Here is a 27,129-nt window from a genome sequence, read left to right as displayed (position 1 = left end):
AAGGCATTGATTGATTATAGTTCACTCATATTTGCTCACCTTTAGTTTACCATCCTTCATCCTTTTCCCTTCCCATAAAGCAATATGAAACAATGTCTAATGCTGAAAAATCTGAAGACTGATAAGATCAACAGCAGTGATGACACAGTAATGAAGTAATCAGTCACCTTTGTGTTTGTGTGTAAAGGTAATGAGGATTCGATGAGTAAGATCTCAGAGCTCATACGGCCTCTGCAGATGACTGAGGGGGAGAAGGTAGAGCTCCTGTCTGTCAAACCCACTTTCCTGTCCCGCAGCACACCCTCCAGCCCACGGCGGGCCTTCCTCTCAGAGGTGCGGCCCGTCATCGCCACTGCTGTGAGTATGACAAACAAACCAATCAATCAGTGTTAGTTCGGAAGTGCCCCTATTATGCCTTTTCGACTATTACCTTTCATGCAGTGTGTCATGTAGCTGTATGTGAACATACACTATCTGCAAAGTTGTGAAGCTGACAATGCACGATAGATAAAGATATTGTCTGTCAAAAAAAAAGATTCGGCTCGCAATCGCCTAAACAAGTGGTCAGGAATTTGAACACTTGACACTAACCACTGAGAAATGTCCTGCTCCGGTCTGTTGCCGATCAGCCAGTTCAAACGTTTCATCATCAGACTATCTTTTCTATGTATTGACAAGTCTGGAGGGCTGTCATTCCGTAATGACAATGGGCGTTTCGTTTTCGACACGCGCTGTACGCGGTAGACCAATCACAAAGGACTGCGCCATCTGACCAATCAAGAGCAGTGAAGGCTCACAGAAAGAAGGTGTTTATGGAGACTGATTCTTCTGATTGGCTAATAGTTGTTTGACAGCCTTCACAGATGTGATGTGATTTTGGTTAAAAACACATAAATACTCAGTACATATCAAATGATGTAAAAAAAAAAAAAAAACCTAAAACAAATCAATAGTGACCACCTAATAAAAACAGTTACTCACACTTATGTGGTGTGACATTACTGTTGGATCCAATACAGTCAGCAAAGCATCGTCTTTTAGTTTCAACCTTTGTGAAAGTCTTGATTCTTGTGCCTTGATTGTAAACTAATTCTTTGTAAAATGAAGTGAACAAAGGACCAATTCTCATTGACACAGTTTGAAACTTAATTTTGAATCCATCTTTATCATTGGGTGTCTGCGTAGACCTGTGTTTGCCTCTATCGTTGTTTACACTACATGCCAAAAATGGAGGGCGGGGCTAAACAGGCAGTTATGTAGAAGTAGGCGTTGATCTTTTTCTGTGGAGATGGTGTTTAGCCGCATGATTATATCTTAGACTAGAACATTCCGCAAGCTTGTTTTTTGGCAGATTTGGCTTCAATATAAGCTGTTTCGAGTTCTGAAACTCACAGGATGGTTTTATAGTTAAATTACCTGTTATTTGTCAAGAAATTACGGGAATTTTGATTTCTCAGTTCATGACCCTTTTAATGCTAACCATTTACAGTTTAATTTTAGTCTTGAGGTGTAATCTATTGAACCAAAATGATTATATTTGCATTATCGGAAGGAAATGCCATATCAATACATGCATTTTTGGTTTTAATATTTTCATTGAGTGTGTGGTAACCATTTCACAGACTGTGATGCATTTTCAGAGTTATAAACATTGTAAATCTAGTACAGTTGGGATTGCAGGCACTCCGAGTTGTGTCATGCCTAACAACACCCTTCAGACTTGACTTAAGAAAAAAAGTTATATTAAAAACTATACTAGATTGAATAGATTTAATGTTAATAATTCTGGAAATGTATAATCACAGTCTGTTAAAGAAAAATTTTCACTTTTTAAATGTTCACTGTTAATAAATTTTTTAATGTAAGTGAATTATAAAGGTGCAAAAAAAAAAAAAACAGGACGTGAGTAAACTATAAAACTGAAAGGTTTGTAAATAGTCGAATAGAACAGAATAGATAATTTTGAGAGCAAAGTAAATTATAATAGTGTGTCATGTACCACAGTGATTTGGCCATTATGAGAATAATTACAGTATACATTGACAGGCTGTGTGTGTGTGTGAGAGAGTGTGTGGGTGTGAATAGTCCAATTTGTCTGCTCAGACTGTTCTCTGCTGGTGTTATTGGCTTAATCGCCCACATTATCAGATTGCACACTGGATTTTGCTTTCAGTTATTTCAAAATTAATTTTTGCCCAGGCATTTATCAAAAATCTAAACTTGAATAAACATTCACTGATTTGTCATTGACTCTCTTAGGCATTGCTCATACTACACATAAATCTGATCTTTAGGTCTGAGTGCGCATAGTGTCATTTTGCCGTTTGATTAAATATGATCCACTTCAGAAAGTGTCACCAAAATCTAGTGCATTTACATCAGCACAATTTCAAAAAACACATTCTGAATTATGAAAAGTAGCTGAAATTTTGAAATCCGATCTGAACAATTAGACTTGAAAATCAGATGTAATCGGTTTTAAACCACATATGAATGTGGTTTGGATCAGGTTTGTAAACACTGGATTTCATATGGTTTGTTTGCTGTTCATACTACAAAAAACTAAACAGATTTGAGTCAGCTATGCCAACAAATCTGTCTGAACAAAGCATTAAACTCCCTGTGCTGGTGAAGCTTAGCATGCTGCTTCACAACAACAATGCTGTAAGCTAGTAAAGCTGGCCATTAACTCATCTATCCGCTTTCCCTCTCTCCTTTAGATGGACAAAGAGCTTGGCTCGTCCCCCAGGTCTAAGACCAGATACACAGGCAAAGTGCGACTGTGTGTTGCCCGCTACAAGTGAGTGGATTCACTACAGCTGTTGTAACACGTTACAGTATGTTACAATGGGACGTTTGCTGTAATAATAGATTATAGCATGTAATTATCTATAATGATCTGTTATATCGTGCCATTAGCTGTAATGGTTAGGTGTAGAATAGCGTTAGCCACAGTATCAGGCCTGCCTTAAGAATACTCTGGGTTAAATACAAGTTTAGTATATCAACACCATCTGTGCACACTGTCAATTACCACAGACAAGAATTTCGACTCATCATCTCTCCAAGCACATCATAGCACTTACTATAATATTATACAGTATGTGTTAGCATGAGATGGTTTAATGCAATTGCAAAATGATATCCATTCTATATAATGTATGGTAAAAACCATTTGTGTGATATCAATTTAAAAATACTATAAAAGGTTGTGATGTAAGCATTTGCATAGCATTGTTTCCACATAACCAACTACTTCATCCGCCTAGATAAATAGTCCTACCTGAACATATATATACTTTTACAGTTTGAATATCAAGCTGAAGCATTCCCATAAAATGTTTACCAAAATATGAGCTTCAATATATTCTGCCTTTAGACCTTCCAGTCATCTTTCCCTATAGGCTTCTAAGATTGTATCCCAGAAATAATGAAAGATTATTTCAAATGGGATTGACACCATTATATAAGGCTGGTTGGTATGTTTGAACAAACCAAGTACAGAGCTTCAGTGTTTAACGTTTTCAGTCAGCCTACAGATGGCCTAGCAATGTCAGCATTTTGTGCTAACTCTATATTTACATTTTTTTTTAAATGGACTTTTCCTTAGTTTTGTTTGTTTTGTTTGTTTTAATCCAGAATATACATATTAATGTAGGGATTAATATTAATAATAATGAAGTCCATGAACTAAATTCAGCATGTCCTCCCTGCAGTTATAACCCTTACGATGGCCCCAATGATCATCCTGAAGCAGAGCTCCCCCTGGTGGCTGGGAAGTACCTGTATGTTTATGGGACCATGGATGAGGACGGCTTCTATGAGGGTATGTCATATTACAGAACTGCTTTAGAGCTTCAAAAGTTTGGCTTCAGTCAGATTTTTTATTTTTATTTTTATTAACATTTTTGAAAGTAGTCTCTTATGTTCAACAAGGCCACATTTATTTAATTAAAAATACAGTAAACTCGTATTATCAAAGTTTTAAATAACAGTTTATTTGAATATAATTTAGAATGTAATTTATTCCTTTTATGGCAAAGCTGAATTTTCAGCAGCAATTGTTCATGCTCCTATTCATCACTCGGGACCCTTTTCTGTTCTCCAGGTGAGTTGTTGGACGGACAGCAGGGTCTCGTTCCCTCCAACTTTGTGGACTTTGTCCAGGATGAGGAACTCCCGTCGGCTCCTCTCTTGGACCGCATCAAGGAAACGTCCTACCTCAACCACAGCCCCGCCTCCATGCCCAGCAGTGCCGTGAGTACACTCAGCACGCTGCTCTCAGAGAAGCTGGACACCCTGGGCTCGGGCACTGGGACGGGCACTAGCAGCAGCAGTGGGGTGAGCAGCTTGGGCATGAGCATGGGGCTGGGCATGGATTATCTGGGACCCTGCAGTAATGGCACAGGCACGCTGGACGTGAACATCGACGAGATCGGAGAAGACATCGTGCCTTACCCCCGCCGTATTACCTTGATCAAGCAGCTGGCCAAGAGCGTTATCATAAGCTGGGACCCTCCGGTGGTGCTGCCCGGGTGGACGCCCATCAGTGGCTACAATGTGCTGGTGGATCAGGAGGTACGCATGAGTGTGCCCTTCGGCGGCCGCACCAAGTCTTTGATCGAGAAGCTGAATCTGGCCTCCTGTACGCACCGCATCTCCATCCAGAGTGTGACGGAGCGGGGGCTCTCCGATCCACTGCGCTGCACACTGCTGGTGGGGAAAGATGTGGTGGTGGCGCCCTATTACCTTCGTGTGGAGAACATCACGCAAGTATCAGCTGAGCTCACCTGGATGCCAAGCAACAGCAACTACAGCCACATGATCTTCCTGAATGACGTGGAGTATGATGTTGTGAAGCCTGGAGGGTACAAGTACCACTTCTACAATCTGAAGCCCATGACGGTGTATAAGATACGGGTGGTGGCCCGGCCCCATCAGATGCCCTGGCAGCTTCCCCTTGAGCAGAGGGAGAAGAAGGAGGTCTCAGTGGAGTTCTGCACTCAGCCAGCCGGTGGGTCAACACTGAAAGCACACTCATCGCAGTTTCGTATTATAGTGATTTGAGATCTGGTTATCAGCAGGGCTGTCAGTCAATTCAATATTCAGTCTGATTTATTGCATAATATTTTGTTGTGTCATAGCTCAACATGCGTTCTTGCAAAAACAAGATGGTACTTCAAGACTGAATTACTCCAGTGGTAGGAATATTTCTTATTACAGAACTTACAAATCAGGGGTCATTATTAATACTTATTATCAAATATATATATATAAAAGAAGAAATGTTTCTTTATCACCAAGCATATCTGAAATATTTCTGATGGATCATGTGACACTGAAGATTGGAGTAAAGACTGATGAAAATTTGTTGTTGCCATGACATAAATTCGATTTTAAAATATATTAAAATAGAAACCTGTTATTGTAAATTGTAATGTTTTTTAATACAGTTTTTTTGTATTATTATTATTATGGGTGGGGGGATAAAATACATATAGCCTTGGAGAACATATGAACAACCTGTAACGTTTCATTTTAAATGATCACACTAAATTGGCAGTTATCACTCCTTTATTACGATTACTATGCCCTTTTAAGACCTGTGCAAAACTTGTCCCCATCATGCCAGGATGTTGTGTGTGGTTGGTAGGCCATTGCTATGTGGTTGCACAAATGTTCTCCTTCTAAATGGTTGTTAGCGCAATGTGATTGCTATGGTGTTCTGAATAGTTTTTGCTAGGTGTTTTCTAGTTGCTGTTAGGGTTGGGTGATGTCTACAAATTTGGAATCGGACGATGTCTAGAGTGAAGTGCAGACAGTGTAGACAGTCTTTAGCTGATGCAGTGCGGCACCACACGACAACTTTCACGTCCGGTGTAGACACTGTGTAAGGAGAGATGACTGAGGACGGTGGCGAATGATTTGCAGATCCTCAGTACCACTGACAAATGTATAATCTTGTAAAAAGTGTGTAAGTATTGCTACTCCATTGTATAAATAGAGTACGTGCAATTGTGAATCTCGAAAGAGATAGTGAAACTAAAAGCTTCTTGCATTCAAAAAGGTGTGTTGGGGGGTGGGGGGGTTGGGGTTGTCATGACATCGTCTATCGGCTCAACCTTAGTTGCTGTTTAATTAATTCCATGGGCTAGTTTCCTTGCAGATTTTACATATTTTTTTAGCCCCATAATTATTTTCAAGCCAAAAAATGACAGCGATGCCATGTTTTTAGGGCATGATATCTCAAGAATTATAATTGTTGGTACTTCAAAATTAGCAAAATATTGTACCATACCCAACTAAAATATCAATCACACATTTTGATCATGACAGGGACTAAAACTGAAAGAAAGCCTAATAAGGCTAATGCTTTAAGATTAAAACACACGTATTGGTGTTCTTGTTATGGATGTAATTAAGCCCCCAATACCACCCACGTCAAGAAATGTTTCACTTTTTTAACTTTTAAGGGCCAATTATTAATAGATCTCTACCCAGAGGAGAGTCTGAAAAAATTTGACTTCAAGGGAACAAGTCTGTCTTTGTATCTACCAACTCCTACGAGATCTCCAGTCATAATCCTTGTCCAATTATAATTCTCATCCAAATATTTCAAAGACTATGCTTCCTCAGAGAAAGCATCCTTGCTACTTTATATCATACAAGTTGTCAGTTTTTTGTGGGAGTTCCTAGTGCCAGATAACAGTTAACATTAAGCATGTAACCTTGATGTGTGCTATGCAGTTCCTATTCATCAATTTGCCCTGCTAAAGGAGGAGACTGGAAGTTTAGTGCTCCATAATGAGCTTCCTACCCTAGAGAGACTGTAGACAAGCACAAGCTGCCTTCATTAAAAGAAGCCTATGGCACGTTAGCGTATAAACGAAGAGCTGTCGGCTCTGGTTTTCAAATATCACCTATTACACAGACATCTACCTGAGATGTTGATCAACCGTTTTGCGTTTTGCTTTTCTTCATCTCTCAACGCTGTTCCCAGCGGACCCTGAAGATGCCTTGCTTTGGAGTACAGACGAATGAGAGCGAAGGAAATGAATGAATGCGTGATGAATGGAAATGGGTAGAGCATTTGCCGCAGTAGGGAAGAGGAGCGACTGAAGATGAAAAGAGGAAAAATCAGAGAGGATGTGAGAAAGGGGAGGGCGGAGGGGGATGCCCAGTATTCTGCTTCTGAGGGAGTCCTCGCTTGCTTGTTTTTTACTGTCTCCCACATTATTTCACACCGGCACACACACTCATAGACGTATAGGCTCTCATTGCAATGCCAAGAAGCAGAGCAGACGTGCCTATGAGGATGCTTTCAGAGCCAGCTCATTCTTCCGTCTCATCCTGAGTGTGACAGCCATTGTCCAGGGAGGAAATGAAAGGCTGTCAGCATTATTACGGCTGTCTCCTGCCGTGCCGTGACTGTCAGCAGAGCCTGTGATCATTAACAGTTGCAGTTTTTATTGCTATAGGCTATATAGGGTTAATGCTAATGAACCCTAATGTTCTGTTTGGTGCGTGGAGAGACCCAAAGATGCTTTTAATATCTCAAAAATCACACTTCATACATCATTAGTTTGATACTTAATGAAGTATTCATACTTCAAGAGTGTATAAATGTCTGTCACTTTTGATCAGTTTAATGCATCCTTGATGAATAAACATTTTAATTCAATATCAGCTGGAAATTCTTCTCTACACTGAAATAAAGTCGGCAGCAACTTCTGGATCACATGGACTTTAAAGGTCCACCGAAGTGCTTTGAAACACGCAGCTTTGTTCTATGTTCCCGTTCCAAATGCAACACTTCATGTGCACTTGTGGTCTAACGAACTTAATGTCCTTGCAAACTGACTTTTTTAGTTTTTTTTTCATATTTGTCATCCTTTCCTATCAAAATGCTTGCTATGGATGCGAAAACGCAGAAAACCGAAGCTGATCTAAATTTTGAATGACAGATGAAAGTTTCGGAGGCAGTGTGTGAACGTGATTGACTCAATGTGAGGTAATTTTTTTTTTTTAAAGAATTTAGGACTCGGTTTGCAATGACCGAGTAGTACATGTTACATGTAAGTCACAGAAGTGTGGACTCAGAGGAAGATCGCAAGAGTTAAGGGTGCCATGTGGGAAAGTGCCTATTTGTTGAAGTCATTTAAACTGAAACAGAAGCGGGTCATCCCACCCCATTTTTTAAAGAGCCGGTAGCGTTTAAAAAGTAAAATGTGAAAAACAATTCAACCCAGTTTAGCTGGAAGGTGATGTATATGATGCAACATCTATGATCACTTTGTGCACCCAAATTGCTTTTATTTTTTATTTTTTTAAAGAATGAAAAAAAATGGAAGTCATTGATGTGTTAACAGGAATATTTTTTATCCCATAGTGCCTTTTTATTTTTTTAATAGATACTTTTAATTGATAGGGAAGGCTGCTCATGATCGGATGGACCTGCTCAAGATTATCAAATTTCCAGCACAGTGGAGTGCATGTCTCAGGGCATCTTGACATCTTGAGATAAATGAACCCTCGGTCTAGTCTAGCTCACATTGTGTTCCCCTCCTACAGACTGTGTTATACATACTGGGCAATGTTAGCCCATCAGCAGGCTTCCCTGCGGACTAACAGTGCAGGCTTTTATTATGTGGCACCCATCTGCAGGCGTTTAGCCATGCAGTGCCAACCTTAAATGAAGGCCTGATCAGATAAAGACAGCCTTTGAGCTGTTTTCAATTACAGAGCATTGATCCAGTTCCTCTGGATCAACTTCACAAATTACATGATCCACTTTTAGCTCCACTGTCTTTCCACAGGCACTGACGTCTCTGGACCGATGAGCACCCCGAGCAGCCCTTGGGCTCTGATCAGTGAGGGGTGTCTATTGATTAAGTGCTCCCCCGATGATCTGTCAAGTGGTGGGCAGAAAAGTGATCAGTGTGGATTAGTGTGATCCATCAAAGAGTTCAAACCTGCAACAGGAGAACCTGCTTTCTGACATCAGGATGGCTTGTCTTGATTGATTGTTGGTCACTCGGAAACAGTATACATTGTTTTAATTAGTTTTTTAGTATATAAGACATGAAATGGCATCTCTAAAACACAATTAAATGCTGTTTAAATTTAACCAAATTTGATTATTTCTCCAAAATGTTTGGGCCTAGATCTTAGAGCCAAATCATTTTCACACTTGTCCACGTTCAATGATAGTGGCCTCATTTACAAGAAATAATGGTGAGATTGACCTTTCTATGTAGCTCTTGGTACAACTTTACAGTGATAAACATGACCATTCAATGATGCAAATTCAATTCTGTTGTATTCAGTTCATTGTTGATTCAGTTTGGTTTCAATAGCTGTGTAAAGTCCATCAGTTATGGAATGAGATTAGTCCATCTCTAAAGTTGCCCTGGAGAAAAGTGTGATGTCATCAATCACCTTAATTCATTTCTCATCCAATAGAGTCTGTGCAGTCAAGTCAATAATAGTGCCAGTGTCCCCAACTAAGCAACCCAAAAAGGGAGTCAGGGGCAAGGAACCCAAACTCCATCGGTGACAGAAATGGTGTTAAAACCTAAAGGCTTAGTTGGGGGGCCAGTTCTTCTCTGGTTAGATGAAGAAACATGATGTGGCTGAATCACAAGATTGTGGAATTATATTTTTTGTCAGGAATATTAATACAGTTTCTTCTTCTTGAAGATCGGGATACTGTACATTACACCAGAGTTTGGTGAAGAGAGTCGAAGCTGGCCATAGGGTCTGTGTACAGGACATGTCTGGTTCTCATGGTCTTCGCAAAGACATGTCCCATGCTGCATGCAAAAACAAGATACAAATAGTTTTTATGAACCAGTACTGTTTAGCCAATCAAAAACGTACTGTATATTGCAACCTGAGTACCTGAAATAAATTACTCTTATGATCCAATACATTTTAGTGAATCAAAAACTTACAGTACGACCAGAGAAGCCAGATTCATGAGCAAATTAATCTTATGAGCTGTTTTTTTTTTACAAATCAAAAACATACAGCATGAGCCAAGTATTCAGGTTCACAAACAAATGACTCTGATGAGCAGATTCCCAAAATTATTGACTTTTGAGTCATTTTGTTTTGACAAGTTGCTGATTTGAATAAGTCTGAAACTGCTGTGTGTAATTTATAGCAAAGAGAAAATGTCTTTCTGTATGGCAGAATGTGTAAACAAAATGGACATTGTAAATGAAATCTATGCAAATGAATTGGAACTGAATCCAAATTAGAATCAGATCTAAACAAATTTAGAGTGAATCAGAATTGATTCAAACTTTGTATCGGTACCCATGCCTAACAAATCCCATCTGATAACCAGTTGCAACACATTTAAATGTTTTGAATTAAAACAAAGCGAGAGAGGAGATGAATGATGCCTGTTAAACAGCTGAAATGATAACAGAGCATTGTGTGTTTTAGGTTCTGAGATGGTGCGGTCCATTGCTGGCAGCCACATAAAACACTCAGTATGATTAAGACAAATCAGCCCACATAAATTCAGAGTGCTGACATAAGCAAATACACTGTGATAGTCTATGAACAGCGGGCGTCCCTTACGGCTGTAAAGCGCACCACCCACACGCACATTTACATGCCCATTACACATACATCATATTTTCAAGCACAAGCATGCACGTGTTTCTGAAAACAGCTACAAACACAACAGCAGACCTACACAGATTTGCCTTAATCACGATACAGTGTAACAAACTCACAAAGCTACTCTTTTTTGTTTAGGTCCTCCTTTACCTCCTCAGGATGTGCAGGTTCAGATGGGACAGACACCTGGTGTCTTACAGATCCGTTGGAAGCCTCCTCCCCTCACTCCTACCGGCACTTCCAATGGAGCCAATGTAATCGGATACATAGTCTGCACTAAAGGTCAAAAGGTGAAGTGATGTTGCCAGTTCTTACTATCATCATGCCGTTTGTGCATAACAGCTACTGATTTGCAATTAGGAGTGGGCCCTGCTAATTAAAGGTGCTATCAGCTTTGAGCCTTTTTAAACATATTATGCTAGTTCACATTTTTGTTTTATTCTGCTCACTGGCGCCATCAGGTGATCGCTTGTCATTGCATGGCAAATGTTTTCCTTGTGTTGTATAATGCAGGGGTTTATGTAAGTCATTTTGGATAATCTGACAAAAATATATTTGAAAATAATGTTGACCTCTTTTCGTGAGACAAAAAAACAAACAGTACAGTTATTTATGTATCATATATACAAATGTATTTTATTTCTGAGATGTTTTTTTATGTACCAGTAGGTTTAAGATCTTATGATGCCGATCTTAACAATAACTATGTCTAGCTGATCCAGGACCAGTGTGAGGAGTTTTCGTCGCCTTGTTTGACATTCATAAAATCTAATGTGTTTTTGTGCCTGGCTTTCTATGATGCAATAAGCATCTAGCTGTCTAACATTTGTCAAATGTGAGAATTACTTGTTATAATCTGACAAATATCATCTGTGATGGTTGCGTAAAATTATAAACAAATCACCATATGCTTCTGTTTTCTAACAAAAGTGTGTTTATGAGTTTATTTATGTTACAGAATTAAACTATAGCTGTGTAATTTCCAGCTGTTATTGCAAATAAAATACTGTTAATTATTGCATGTATGTAAATTATTTTAAAATAGATATTAATTAAAAATAAAATATGTACTAAAATATTTTATTTCATTAGGTAGATTATTTTATATTTATTTTACATTGATGTATGCATTATATATTTATAATTATTTTTTAAAGTAATTGAATGTATTTATTGTTAACACAAAATATATAGCTTTTTTTATATATCATTTTTTATGATGGGGCTAATTAAAAAAAAAACAACAACAACAAAAAAACAGATCAAGTACAAATCTGAATAACTGCCTGACTATATCAGCGGGAAACACTCATTGTTTTCGAGGCACATTTGTTTACCCCGCATTCCTTTTGTTTGTTTGTTTTTAGATAGCAGAGATAATGTACCCCACAGCAGATTTCGTTACGGTGGAACTGAACCGTATCCAGTGTCTGGAAGCGCGTGAGGTCGTTGTGAGGACAATATCAGCACAAGGAGAGTCACAGGACTCTCCCGTGGCTGCCATTCCACACAGCCTCCTGGTGCCTCACTCCCATGGACACCCACCTCAGCCGCCTCCCTACCCACAAGCCTACCCCCCAAGCCATCCACAACCGCACGTCCAGCCCCACTCCGTCCCGCCATCCCACCCTCATCCACCACCCTCGCACCCCCACATCCACCCTTCTCCCTCCCCATACCCAATGTCTAAGCCCAAGCTCTACCAAGTGCCAGAGACCCCCATGCCAAAGAGCCAGAGATGGGCAGGCAAATGGGGCAGCCCTGGGAGCCGCATCCACGGGCTCCGTCACCCCTACCGCCCCCTTCACACCCGGGACACATGCTGGAGCCCCCTCACGTAGAGGGCCGACGCTCACCCTCCCCTCAGAGGATCTTGCCTCAACCTCAGGGAGTGCCCATTCCCAACACAGTGGCTCGTGCTATGGCCCGCCAGGTGGCGCAGAGGAGCGCCCCGAACAGCAGGGTGAGTCCACTGGCTTGCTGTGTTAAATGAGGTAGATGATGATCAAGATGGTTGCTGGCATGCTTTTAAGCAGCATGACAGAATATCCATGTGCATGCTCTGTTTCAGGTGGAGAGGAGGAACATCTTTAGCGAGAGAGGTAACGCTCTGCATTCATTAAACTCAGACGAGGAGGAGGACGGGTACGATTCCCCTCACGCCAGGCGAAGAGGAGCTTCTGTGGACGAGTTTCTCAGAGGTTCTGAGCTGGGTAGACAAGTGAGTCTAAGAAACAGCAATCTTTTTGTACTGCACAAGAAAACTTTTCAAGGGAGTTTTGGGTCAGGACAACCGTTTTTTCCAACACAAGTAATGGGCATTTCTGTTTATTTATGCTTTACAAATAAACAATATGTGCATGCCAAGCATGACATTATATTATATCACTCATAGTATAATGTTGGTATTATATAGAATTAATGAATTAACACTGGTGAAATGCCAGGCCAATATCTGTATGTCCTAAAATGTAAAAAAAATAAAAAAATAAAACAATTGATGGGGTGTAAAAAAAAATTTTCTTTTCTTATATATGTCAAATTGTTTGTTCTAACTATACTTTGTAACTTAAAGGTCCCCTTCTTCGTGAATTGTGTGAAAAATACTGTGTTTTTTTACACGCAAAACATGAACACGTTATATTGCACACTGTAAACACAATCAAAGCTTCAAAAAAGCTCGAAAAACAGGACCTTTAACTTTAACATAAATAATGAAAAATGCAAAACTAAATCCAGACACAAACAAATATTGCTACAAATGACAAAGAAATCACAAAATGACAAAATAATGGCAAAAGAAATCACTAAAAAATATTGCTGTGTTTGTGGGTGTGTGTGTGTGTGTGTGAGAGAGAGAGAGAGAGAGAGAGAGAGAGAGATATACAGACTTCGACTTTTAAGGTCTCTTTATTACAAAAAAAAAGTTTAAAAATTATAAATTGCCATCAATTTTTTTTTTTTTTTTTTTTTTTTTTGACAGCATATTAAAACAAACATTCCTCAAACATAAAAAATCAAAACTTCATCAGAGTCAACTTCACAAATGCATTGATTAACTTCCCATTTATATTTAAACATCTGCAGATCATTTATCAACTTATAATAGCTATACTCTATACTAATACGGGATTTTATTAATCCCCTCAATATTAAAATAGCATCAGTTGATCCCTTTTCGTTTAGTTTACTTTTCCTTGACAACCATATAGCCATCTTTGCTTGCCCAAATAAAAAGTTTAATAGAACATGACTCCTCATTTTACTTTTGCTATATTTTGGGCCAAAAATAAACCTTTCAGGTGTGAATACTTCCCCTAGAGCTTGACACCACTCTTCAATTTTATCTAATATTGGTTGTAATCTTTCACAATTAAAGAAAAAGTGGAAAACAGTTTCTTGAGTTCCACAAAAAGGACAGCCCTCCTGGACTTGTGGATCGAGGTGTGCTCTGTGTCTGTTTGTGGCTATTATACCATGCACAATCCTCCATTGTAAGTCTCCAGTTCTTTTCTCAATAGGAGGTTTGTACAAGGTCCTCCAGCAGCCTTTAGGGGAAACACCTGACCCAAAAAACTCCTGCCACTTCGACTCCTTCACATTCTGAAGTTGAAGAAGATGAGATACCTTTACACACAATCCATAAAGATCTTTCTTTCCAGCAAGTCTAAAAAGTCCCGGCTGGGGTGTCTTAAAAGAAAGCAGACCATTTTCCATTTCTTCCCATGTTCTAAAATCAGCAGAAAAAATTAGGTCCGGGAAGACAGGAAGCTCTTCCTCTTCAGCCGGTGTCTCTAATAACAGTCTATAATCGGGTGGTAAAAACTCAAAGATTTGATTCAACAGTCTGTCTGCCACTCGGACTGATCTAATACCCAGTTTTAAAGCCAAATGTTCAGCAGAAATCCATCCTTTTTCAGAAACAAAATGTCCAATTTTGGTCATATTTGCAGTCCACAGCATTTTTCTGAGGGATCCTGATTTAAAAGCATCTAGATCCAGTGATGCATTAAAAAACAGTGGTTCTTCTTTCAGCCATAGCCCCTTCACACCATTTGGTTCTCGAGAGAAACTGAAACAATTCCATATATATAACATTGATCTGTAAAAAGTTGTCAATCCTGTCAGGTTTAGCTTTTCAGTGTCCATCAGAAACAGATGTCGGTCTAATCCCATATTTCCTGCTCTCTTCAAAAGGGCACAGGCTGTCCCAGTCCAGCTTACATCTTCATCATACAGGAGTCTCTGAGCCGCCTGAAGTCTAAAAGCTCTGACTCTGGATTTAATGTCCACCAACCCTTGTCCTCCTTCCTGTGTTGGCAGATAGAGCACTGGTGCCTTCAGCCAATGTTGTCCTGACCAGAAGAAATCCACCAGGCACTTTTGAATTCTTCTTACCAGGTCTTCCGGAGGCTCTAAAATCATCATTTTATGCCACAACGATGATGCGATCAGGTTATTACAGACCAGGGTTCTCCCCCTATAGGACAGCTGGGGCAGCAACCATTTCCAGTGAGACAACCGAGCACACACTTTTTCCACCAGTCCTTCCCAATTTTTATTTTTATATTTATCTGTCCCTAGAAAAACACCTAAATATTTAAACCCTTCTCTCCCCCACTTCAATCCACCAGGTAATGATGGACTAATAAAATCTTGGCCACACCACAAAGCATCACATTTTTGCCAGTTAACTTTGGCTGAAGACGCATTCCCATAACATTCCAAAGCCAACTTTACACACTCAACATCATTTTGATTACGGATTAAAACTGTGACGTCATCCGCATATGCAGAGAGCTTGATAGGACACTTAAAATCCAATGTATTGACCTGTAGACCTGTCAGCTGTCTTCTCAGTCTGCATAGTAAAGGTTCTATGGCTATACTATACAACTGACCGGAGATAGGACAGCCTTGCCGAATTCCTCGTTTTACTTTCACAGGAATACTGAGGCCACCAGCCATTTTAATCATGCATGTGGCTCCAGCATACAGTAGTTTTATTTTGGAGATAAAAATGTCTCCAAAACCAAAAGCTTTTAAGGTATCAAAAAGAAAAAGATGATTAACTCTGTCAAAAGCTTTTTCTTGGTCTAAAGACAGAAAACCTATATTAGTTTTACTGTAAGAGGCAAAGTCAAAAATGTCCCGTACCAGATGTAAGTTATCTTGTATCGATCTATTTTTTATACAATATGACTGATCTTTATGTATTATTGTATGCAGTACATTATTTACCCTATTGGCCAAACATTTTGAAAAAATTTTATAATCGGAACCTAAGATTGCTACAGGTCTCCAGTTCTTTAAAAATGTCAGGTCACCCTTTTTAGGGAGAAGTGTAAGAACTGCCCGCTGACAACTCAGAGGAAGCACAGCTTCTATGATACATTTTTTGATTACCTCAAAATAATCAGCACCAATAACATTCCAAAAAAACTTATAAAATTCAGCAGGTAGTCCATCCAGTCCTGGGGTACGTCCTGAGGAAAGTCCCATAACAGCATCAGTGAGCTCTTCAAAAGTGATTTCAGTGTCTAAAGATTGTCTGTGTTCCAATGTTAAAACAGGAAGATCTTGAAACAGTTGATTTCTGCACTGTTCATCGGAGTCGTCATCATCATACAGATTAGAATAAAATTCCACAGCAAGTTTCCGCATCACTATAGGGTCTGAAGTATTATGTCCATTGTTGTCCTTTAAAATGTACATCTGCTTTTCTTGACCTGCTTTTCGCTCCAAATTAAAAAAATAAGAAGAAGGTCCGTCCATATCTCTTATCGTTGCAAAACGGCTTCTTACAAGTGCTCCTTTTACTTTCTCATTTAAAAAGGAGCTTAGCTGATTTTTCTTTTCAATCCATAGATCTTGTAGATTCCCAGCATCAGTATCATTCATTTTCTTTTCAATGTCCATGATTTCCTTTTCCAACCACTCCAAAGTCTTTTTCAGAACTAAAGAGGAATGAGATGTATATTGTTGGCAGAACCCTCTAATGTGCACTTTGCCGACTTCCCACCATTGAATAACACTTTCATAGGTACACTTTTCACTTTTCCAAGCCTCCCAAAAACATTTAAAATTCTCACAAAAAAGCTTATCATCCAAGAGTTTGGCATTGAAATGCCAGTAATAACTCCTATGCTTTCTTTCAGTTAGTATATACTCAACTGTAATAAGCTTATGGTCAGAAAAAACTATTGGGGTGATGGCTGTATTAACAATCATATTTCTCATATTGTGTGATATATAAAATCTATCCAAACGTGCAGCAGAAACACTTCCATTACCGACTTTCATCCATGTATACTGCCGTACTGATGAATTTTGTTCTCTCCATACATCTGAGAATTTAAAATTGTTTATAATATTAGCTAAAGATATACTTGACTTTGGATGAGGTTCTTCTCCAATCCTATCTTGTGTAGAGTCTAAAGTGCAGTTCCAATCTCCACCTAGTACAATAACATCACCATCCTGCTGCTGTTTTAAAAAGTGCTCTAGTTTAATAAAAAACTGTACTCTGTCTTCTCCTATATTAGGAGCGTAGATGTTTACAAACAAAAATTTCAAATTTCTAATCTCAGCTCTTACAGCCAATAATCTCCCTGGTACCACTTCATGTTCTGATAATATTTTTGTTTTGAGAACAGGGGAAAAAAGCACAGCTACTCCTGCACTTACATTAGTCCCATGACTAAGAATTCTTTCACCTTCCCACCACAAACCCCAATCAGCCTCATTATTTTGATTACTATGGGTTTCTTGCAAAAAAACCACACTCAAATCTTTCAATCGAATTATTTCTGATAGTAAACTCATTTTCTTTCCATCCCTCATTCCATTTACATTAATTGATCCCACCCGCAAGATCTCCATAAGCAAAGGGAAAAAGAAGAGGAAAGAACAGAAAGACATAGAAATGTTAAAAGCCATTAAGATTTCGTTTTTCCCCTCGCTTTCCCTGTCTTTTTGCCTTGTCTAAGGCCAGTAAGATGTTTTTTTAGACGATACCGCTTCTGTTGTGAGAGCTCATCAATGCTATTCACCTTCCTAGCCCACATCACTGAAGCAGTAAATTTCTCAATATCAGGAAAATAATGACTTACTTCAACACCAGCTTTACCTTTAGTTTTATCCAGAAATGCATTAATTTCTTCAACAGTGTACAAATCTTGATCCGTTCCTCTCAAGCCCTCAGTCCACTGTTCCTCATCTACTCCATCATCTGTATACTGGGATAAACTATCCACCTCCTCAACCATATTTTCCTCTAAGTTGTCAGCCTGTGCCACATCCTTAACTTCACACACATTTTCCACACCACTCTGTGCCTCTCTCTTTTCAATCCCATCTGTCACATCTCCATGTTTATCAGGGACAGAACTACATCCAGCTTGCTCCACACTCACAGCACATACATTCATTTCACTCACCTCCTGTATCTTCCCCTCCTCTGTAGGCCCTTCATCCTGCTCTTCAGTTCCCTGTTCTTCACTTTCACTCTTTCGCTGATCTGTATCATTTACATCCTCACGAGAAGTAGATGCACGTTGGTCATCTTTATGCGGACATGCAAAACGTTTGTGACCCAAGACTCCGCATTCATAGCACTTTAGGTTCTCAGTGCTAGCGTAAACCATGTATGAATTCTCCCCGTGATTAACACGGAAAGAGACCTCTAACGTACGATCCGGCGAATTCAAAAACATAAAGACTTGGCGTCTAAACGAGAGGACGTGTTTAAGCGCATTATTTTTACATCCAAGCGGAATCATTCTTACAGGGCTGGTGATCTTTCCAAACCTCTGCAGTTCTTTCGTGATAGTCTCGTTAGTTATAAACGGCGGAACATTTGAAATGATGATCTTGGTTGCTGGAGCGGATAGCGGGGTTATCGTAACAAACGCTTCCCTTACCCATATTCCGCTCACAGTCAACTGGTTAACATGAGAGTCTGATTTTAAAAAACACAACGACAGCCTTGTTCATCCGCGAAGCAGAAATGATATTATCAAACCCCACTTGCTCTCCTATAACTAAAAGCAGCTCTTCCACTGTCACCCCGGCCTCTGGTACACACTTACAACCATTCCGGAGTGACAGAGTTGGCGTTCCTTGCACGGGAACAGACGCCATTCCGGCGTCTGAAAGACCGCACCACCAGAACAAAAACCTTTTGTTTTTACTATTTGTTAACTAAACAGCGAGGGGAAAAAAGAAAAAAGTGGGAGAAAAAAAATAAGTTTGAAAACAAAGATTCCACAATCAATCTCACAGCCACGCTCCGCTCGCTCCACAAACGCCCACGCCCACGCATACGCACGAGAGAGAGAGAGAGAGAGAGTATTTGTGTGTATTTACTAATCTGGCAAATAAAAATATTGACAGGGCAAGTATAAAACATGAGCTAAAATGTGACATGCATTCATTTTTACATGTTGGCCAAATAAGCCTCCATATATGGGCCTAATGTTTTTTTGTGCTGTTTTTTTAATAATAAAATAGCAAGAATGTGCAAATAACAAAACAAGTAGTGAAAAAGTGTGAAATCATGAAGATTTCCATGTCTGTACCTCCAGCATCTTCAATATAGCCAAAGTGAAGAGTACTACACCGAGAGCAGTCGGGGCTCCGATCTGTCTGACATCATGGAGGAGGATGAGGAGGAGCTGTACTCGGAGATGCAGCTGGAAGAAGGGCGCAGGCGCAGCATCAACTCACACAACACATTAAAGGTATGGAACAGACACCCTTCCGGCCGCCGTCTGTCTTGGGCGTGGGCCACAGGGCCGCAGGCTAGAGGCTGGGACAGACGAAGGGGGATAGAGTATGCCGTATTCTCTAGGGCTCCTCCCAAGGAGTGGTACTAGATTATTGGCACTTCAACCTTATAGAATAGGCTTGAAAGGCCAACTGCAGTTCAGTTAAGGTCATCTTTAGAGGTAAGAGTATATTTTGTTATAAAGTAACTCAGTGGATTTGTCCTGAATGTGACTAGCGCTGGGTTTTTTTGTGTGTTTTTGTGATGGTGAATATAAAACACGTGGTGTTAGACCTTTGATGTTGTACACAAAGCTTGAGCGGCAGGATCTTAACAGGTCACCCCATCCTCAGTCTCTCCTCAGTCCTAAAAGCGTGTTGCTTTGCACTACCGAACTTCGACACCATCCAGTCATTTAGACAGCTTTGTATAAGCCTGTCCAGTCATATAAAGCTCGATACATCTGAATGGCTTAACCTGAGGCTGCACACGCAATGCATGAGAAAACGGTCTGAATATGCTTTACACTCTCCAGATGTTGCCAACTCTGTTGTTCAGTTTTAAGTATTGCATCAATATGCATCTGATCGAAATCGATCTGGATTAGTAGAAGATATAGTAGAAGTGGCTCTTGTTACTTGGAATTGCCAGGATTATTTAGCAGATTCTTAGATTTATTGCATATGACAATCACATATGTGCAGATATATACAGTGTGTATCTGTTTGCTATGCCTGAAGTGTTTACTTCATGGAATGTAACGCCATGGTTTTAATGTGTTTGTGATTATTATTAAATAAAGACAGTTTTTTGTGCTGTTCTGTATAAGTATCACATAAATTGAAAGTGTCAAATTAGCTCCTAGTTGATCTGGTGAAAAATGCACATATCATTCCAAGGGCATTTTGGGAATCTCATTTAAGTAAAGTCTGCTTAAATGAAACAGTTATTCACTTTTGGTTATGTTTGTCTCATGGTTACACTTCTGTTAAGTTTTACTTTTCTCAGTGTAATTTTGACAGTTTTGTGAATATCTGTTTCTTCATGAACGATGTTTACTGTTAAGATTTATTTTAAAAAGATATTTATGAATAAGTATTATACAGAAAGGGTTGCAAAAATACATGATGTATTGAATATATGAAGTAATAAATGGTATATTATATTTCCGTTTTTGTCATTTTTGTTTTGAGTTATCTTTTTGGAGACCTGAGCAGCCATTGGGATTGTGGTATGAAAACTAACACCTTATAAAGGCTACAATATATTCTGCTTTTTGGGATATGGTTTGCTTCCAACTGCAGACATCTACAGTTTAGTATGATACAGAAAACTGTATCTGCAGTAGTGTCAAACTTAAATACTAAAAACAATATTTTTTAACAATATGCTGTTGTAGCTATCTCCTCTTATTCTAAAAATATATTCTACATGTATCGGGATGTACAAATTTAAAACCAACGATTACGGTTTTCATACATAATTTGAAATGATTAGAAAAGATTTGTCTTTTTATTAATATTTTTTTAATTTCCATTCCAGGTTACTGGTCTACTTTTGAACACAATTCACTTGTTGCTTGGCAGATGAATCTCCATTTTGTTATTTTATTTTTTATTTTTTTTATGTAAAGTCCTTAGATACTTTAGCCTTGATCCTTTGATTGCCTGTTAATAATTTCTTAATGTTCTGTGTTCTGAATTCTCATCTGTAGTTTTGTTGTTGTTGTTGTTGGACTGTGCTTTGTTAGTGGATTGTCTCAATGAGCCCTGCATATGTGATACTCTCCAGTTCTCATTTTCTGTACGGTTTGCATTTCCTGACAATTTCCTTCAACAGATTCCCTCCCGTCGCATGTCATGTCCGTCATGGAATGAGACTGCATGCCCTACATTCGACCATGACCTCCGATAACTAATTCTGTGTTTATTTTGTCTTTCTTTTCCCATTTTGTTCTCTATTTGCACACTGTTTTATCTTCTCTGCCTGTTCTAACACCATCAAACAAAACCCGCCAAAAACAATCCCGATTTTAACTAATTGAAATACGTCCAAATCTAACTGAAACTTTGGCTCCTCCTTCGTCCATCATCCTCTCCGGCTTCTAAAAGGCATATTACAGGAGACAAGACCTGGCGGTGGACCGGGACAGTTGGGACCTGCAGCGGGAAGTGGTACGACAGCGCTCCTTGCGCTCCCACAAGCGGCTCCACAGCATCCCGGAAGTTGCCGAGGAGGAACCCGACACCGGGGTGGAGGTCATGGGTCAGCGTCTGCGTTTCGAGGAAGCCTGTCCAGGCACTCCTTGCAGGAGCCCACGGCCCTACCAACGGGATTCACGGCAGCCGAACCACCTCTCCCCTAGCAAGAGCATCCGCAGGCTGCAGAGGCAGCGCTCTTCTCCGCGCTACAGCTCCATAGAGGACCGGCCATCGTGCTGGAGCAGCAGCAGTAGCAGGCAGAACACCAAGAGCCCGGACAGTGGACTAGACTGCGGGAGTGAGGAGGAGGGCTCGCTTGGCTACCGTGGAAGCTACCACTCGTACACGGGGGGCAGCCCGCTGCGGGTGGGTTCTGGCCCCAACATGCGGGTGATCCACAGCGAGGGACCTGTGGAGAGACGTGCTCTGGCTGCTGGCAGGAAAAGGACACTGACCCGGCAGTGCAGCGTGGAGGAGGATATCCTGGATTCCATTCCAGAGACGAGGAGCATGCGGGAGTCATACCACCATTACCACTATCATCCGCACCATCACCGTCCCCAACGCAGGTTCCAGAGCGAGGGCAGGCTGAGCGAGGTTGGCAGGACCTATCACAGGGACATTAGGGCCTACTCTGTGGCCAGACTCAACAGGGCAATGGATGAACCCCTGGTGTGTGTCTCCTACCCCTCCTGTCACCCTTCCGTCCTCTTCTCATCTACCAACTGCTTGTGTTCTCATCGACAATCGATTAAACCATTCTTCTGTTCATGGTGTTCCACCCAGTCTGTCATTGGTTTATTTGGTTTTGTTCTTCTTGTTTAGCCTTTTGTTTGGTCTATTTTGCTAGATGTTGCTATGTTATTGTTTGATTTCACCTTTTGATATTACTCTTGTTTTGGGGGGAGTTTAGCTTGTATGATCTTTCTTGACTTTCTTGATTTGGTTTAGATCTCATGTGACTTTGTTTGATTTCCTAGAGTGTCAAGTGAAATTTTTTGGATGTGTAGATTTGTTTTGATTACCTAAAGGCCATTTCTGAGTGTTTCTTGTTTCTGTTGTAAGAAGAGTCACAAATCAAATGACAATGTTTCCACAGTCCTCCAACTTATACTTTAGAGTCCAACCTAGAAGTTCCTAGTGAGTATTCAACACTGCTCCTGGAGAACTACTATTTTTCAAAGTTTAGCTCCAAACCTAATCATCTAAACCAGTTAATCTGGGTTCTGAAGATCACTTGAAAACGTGCAAGGAGGTGTGGAAATAAACTTTGCAGGATAGTGGGTCTCCGAGAGCAAGGTTGGAGACCTGGTTTAGAGCAATGTTTCCAAACCCTGTTCTTGGTGGGACCCCATTAGTACACATTTTGGATGTCTCCCTTATTTAACCCATCCAGTTTAGGACTTGGAGGTCTCCACTAGGTGTCTTTTTAAGTCTCTACTAATGAACTGATGAGTTAATTTAGATGTGTTTGATTGGGAAGGGTTCAAAAATTTGTAGTATTGGGGTGCCTCTAGGAACAGGGTTGGGAAACACTGGTTTAGAGTTGTTTATGGGTAGCTTGAAACACCAAAGGAATGACGAATTTGTATATTTAACAGTGCAGTATGGACTGAAGTTATTCAAATAAATGAACAATGTTTTGCCACTGATTGGAACGGTCAAAGCTTGTTTATTTGGGCTTGAACAGATAACTCACTTCACTTATCTGGATTGAGCAGCACAGATGCATACTTTTTTGGTGGGTTTTGCTTCCCATCATTGTTTTCTTCTAATACCTGTTCATACAGTCCTGTAAATCATCAAGAAAATTCCAGGGAAATCTCCCAGGATGTCTGTGGTGGTTAATGTCCTGACTACTATCGTATACAGATTTGCAGCATGCTATATACCTGCACTGACAGTTTTATATACTCAAGACATTACATTAAGTGTAGGCAGACCATAATGTAGAATGATATGAATCAGAAAGCTCATATCACAAACTAAATTCAAAACTTTCCCATACGAACAAGAGGAGCAGAACAAAAACCAAAATGGTCTTTAGCTAAGCATCTGATTTCTGCCAAAACCCTGCTCATGTTGTTGTCAGAGTTTGTTTCAATTGTTTATGTTAAATGTTTTGGCGGGTTCATCCTCCTTGTTTTGATTTCACTTGGGACTAGAATCTTGCTCTCTAAAGAAATCACTTTATTTATTTATTTCATTTTGGGGATGATGGGAATCTTTTTTTTTAATAGGATATCTATTTTTAAGGAACCACAGGCTTTGATTAACATATTAATGTTTGCTTTTGAAGATTTTAGGGAGCTCTCCCTCAACGGGACGCTCAGATCGACTGGACCATTCCGGCCATAGGACGAGTCACGGCTGTCCGCCCGCTCAGAGAAGGCCAATGACAGTCCCTTCCATTGGTTAGTGTGGTCACATGATGTTTGGACTCTCCTTCCCTTCCTTTGTAGAGACACCTATTGTGTGTTCCTCTGATTTCCTTAAATGTCATGACAGTTCTGGTGTTCTGTAAGCCCTGGGAGTCACTTTTGGTTGACCTTTGAACACTCATTCTGTTTCAGATTCACTAATAATTATTTAACTGCTTTATTCTAGTGTACAATTGGTACTCCTAACAGGACACACATTGTCGCTTAGAAAACCATCATCATGTTGAACATTGCTGTTTTACTCCAGAGCAATTCATGTCAGCTGGCTTTCAATACTGTTTTAAGATCAGTACGCCATTTCTGATGCTTTAATGCTATAGAATGGCATTTCCAATCTTAAAACACACCTTGAGAGCCCTGAAAATACCATAATCCACATCTAGCGGGGTGAGTAGAGGGGCTGTGGCTGTAATGCTCTGATTGGTGTTTCCGTAGAGATCACCGTGGAGAATAACAGTGAGGGGAGTGAAGGGAACCTCTCACATATCAAGGATGATGTTTACTATACCAATGTAGCCCACCGCAGGAAATCGGCCCCACAGCGAACAGAGCACCGATATGGTATGTGGCGTGAAAAAGAAAATCCAACAAAAATGACCAGAACAAATTTGAACTAATATAGCACATTTTTATCAACAGTGTCTTGTTTAAAGACCCTTATTGAAATCATTACTCTTATTGAAATTATTACTTTCACTGAAATCAATGTAGGGGTTTAGTGGCTTTTAGTCCATGTTTGTGAGCTTTGAACAGCCTATTAAAACCCAGGTACTGTAAGTTTGAGTTTACTTTGAGCAAACGCATATTGAAGCGATTTAGAAATGTATAATATTATTTTATATGAATTATATGAATTATATATATCCTTATTGTATTGTCACCCAATAAATAATTTAGCATATATATATATATATATATATATTTACTCTAAACCTACTCTGAAACTCAGACTTTGTCCAACTAGTTTTGTGTAACAGTCAAATGCTGACAAAATAAAGTGTTGGCAAACTTTTGTCCCACCCAAACAGAAAAAAACGTCAGTTCAGAAAAAGTGCATTTTTCAGGAGATTTCATGGGGTCTTTAATTTAATAATTCTCAACTAAATGCAAGTTAAGCTCTACTGACTGTTTCTGTGACTGCTGATTATCACAGATAAAAATTTAGGTTCTTCCGTTTCTAAAAAATAGGTGTCTCACAGCAGTTCTACCTGAATAAATAGAAAGAAAGAAAATACAAAACAATTTCCAAGAAATAAGGCCACAAGACTTAAACATAATACATGAGGTTATTGTGATGGCATTGCTTTACTACATTTTTCAAAATAACGTCATATCCAATCTTTCAGTTCCTGTCATGTGGATGCTAAACCCTTAGACCTTAAAGTTTCACAAAATAGGTTAATTATAGGGACACAAACATGTACTGTAGCTACACAGAAGTTCAGCTTTAGTCTTTTTACAAAATTACAAGTTTTGCTTGTCTTTTAACCTACAGATTTGCATATGTAGAAATGTAAACAAATATAAATTGGAAACATATCTCGGATAAAGTTGCTAGAGCTTTACTTGTATTGCTATCCTCAAAAAGAGCAAGAAGCTACCTTTATCTTAGAAGAATAGACATGCAGGGAATTCTCATTAACATATGAAAGACAAAGATGGATGAGGTACATTTATTAAACAATTTTTTTTCTTTTGATTTACTTTTTATGTGTATATTTTATAGTTTTAATCAAGAGGCAATTTGTCTTTATTTTAGCAACAGATAACTAGGATTTGGTTAGGGTTTCGGTCTGTTTAAGGGTGATTGCTCCTTTTCTTTGTGCTCATTTTGTGGTCTAAAACACCAGACAGTGTTTGTGAACCCCTTCTTCTTCCTCCTCTTGCCTTCCCTTGTTGCCTTTTTCCTCATCATCCATCTTTTACTGAGCTTCCTGTTGAGATTCTTGATTGTTTCAATTGCATGAATATCTTTTCTTTCTGTTGGATGTTGGATGATTGCACACTATAAGAGCATATAAGAGCATATGCCTGCTTTAATGGAGAACTATGGAAATTACTGTATTTTAAATGCAGCTTTTGAATTTCTATATATCCTTATCAGTGTGCATGATTCACTTTATCAGCTCCATATACACTTTGAATTAACTGGCATGGTCTACTATTTACTCCTCTCCAAGGCTTGGTTATAAGATAGAGAAAAAGTTTGAGATTGATAGTGGATCATCCCAGTAAAGTATTGGTAATGAGTTGCTGCATGTCTGTCCATAATGTTCTGTAGATGTTTACAGTAAAACAGCAATGTTTTTATCCTTTCCTGTTCATTTAATATGCATGGCAGTTTCAAACATGTCTTACTGCATTCTTCTGTTTTCAGTTATGCTTGTGTATTACCCCACCGGTGTGCTGTGTGCCAAATAATTTTATTGTATAGAGAGCATGCATATGTATCAAGTTGCAGTTAGCATTTTTATCAGTTTATGATGTAAATATGTAGTTTTAATATGTAGCCTCACTTAGGAAGGAATGGCACATAATATATTCAGATAGCAGCATACTGTATGTCATTTTCTAAATATTGTTTAGCTGTCACAGCATTGATTGCCTCTGAGGATATAGATTAGTTAAGTGTGCTATGTCTCTTTTGGGCTTTAAATGTCCTCTGGTTTCAGTGTGTAGCAGAAGCTTGCCTTCTCCTGTGTTTTCAGATGGTTATGGAGGACGAGACGGGCGGTCTCCGGACTACTATGAGTCCGAGCCAGAGGACTTGTCCCGAATCTTGTGGCCATGTTTGACTACGACCCCTTGTCAATGTCCTCCGAACCCCGATGCTGCTGTAGAAGAGCTTCCCTTCAAGGAGGGCCAGATCATAAAGGTTTGATCTGAACTGACTGATGTCAAGCACTTCTCAACTGTCATTTAATTCCATAGCTTGTTTTTCAGTTCTCTCCACCTTTTCAGACTTTTTATTTCTACTCTGTAACACTTTAGAATAAGGTTCCATTAGTTAATGTTAGTTAACTACTTTCGTTGACATGAACTAAGCAAGAACAATCTTTCTACAACATTTATAAGTCTTAGTTCATGT

General features: G+C 39.5%; 1 pseudogene; it reads left to right on the top strand.

The window, feature by feature from the left end:
* The window catches only part of LOC113095074 (RIMS-binding protein 2-like), a 98,283-nt pseudogene extending 71,294 nt beyond the window's left edge, over positions 1–26,989 (top strand).
* The last annotated feature ends 140 nt before the right edge of the window (positions 26,990–27,129 follow it).

The sequence above is a fragment of the Carassius auratus genome, unplaced genomic scaffold (assembly GCF_003368295.1).
Source record: "Carassius auratus strain Wakin unplaced genomic scaffold, ASM336829v1 scaf_tig00215596, whole genome shotgun sequence".
Taxonomy (NCBI): domain Eukaryota; kingdom Metazoa; phylum Chordata; class Actinopteri; order Cypriniformes; family Cyprinidae; genus Carassius; species Carassius auratus.
This window is presented reverse-complemented; position numbering and strand designations above follow the sequence as displayed.